Consider the following 770-nt stretch of genomic DNA (forward strand, 5'->3'; position numbering starts at 1 on the left):
GTATCTGTGTAACCAAGATCGCGCAGATTGCTGATTTTAATAACATCCGTTTCATGTACTATAACTAATACATAAATCAACACTAACTCTCAGGAGTGATTGGGACCATCGCTGTCTGTCTGTCGTATCCCAGCTGACCCAGTGAATCCTGGTATGGGGCGAAAGGGCCCTTCGACAATGGTAATGGCAGGTATAGTGTGATTGTAATATTGTTATGCATTCTTCTTTACTTTCACTCGTAAGTTCTTGGAACAAATAACTTTTCTTTTCATGTTCTTTTTCTCTTAAAGCAGAGCATCTACCATATCTGGATGAAAAACAGAATTTACTTGAGATCTTTAGCTCTCATTTGTAAGTTTTAATCGAACATTGTAGTTACTGGAGAATTATGAACCATGATAGTGGTTCATAATAGGGATCGCACAGGAATTTACTCAAAACTCTAATAGAACATTCGAGCAAATACCACCTTAAAAAGCAGACTTATTCTTAAAACAACATTCAAGACCTTCCTTTTCAATAATTAAGGCCACCCAAACATTGATGATGAGGAAAATAAGTGATTTCACGATTGTTCATATTACATGTACTTAGTACTATTGACTTTTAATTAAAATCTGAATTTTTGGAAAATTACCAAACAAAATGACTTCAATAGGAGACAGAAGGACTAGGTCAAATCTGATGAACTGCATGTACGTTAGGTGGTAAGACATTTATTACTTATATACAAAAGAGAAGTATGCGTTTGTTTGTTTGTAATTAAGCAC

Source organism: Limulus polyphemus, unplaced genomic scaffold (assembly GCF_000517525.1).
Source record: "Limulus polyphemus unplaced genomic scaffold, Limulus_polyphemus-2.1.2 Scaffold2507, whole genome shotgun sequence".
NCBI classification, from domain to species: Eukaryota; Metazoa; Arthropoda; class Merostomata; order Xiphosura; family Limulidae; genus Limulus; species Limulus polyphemus.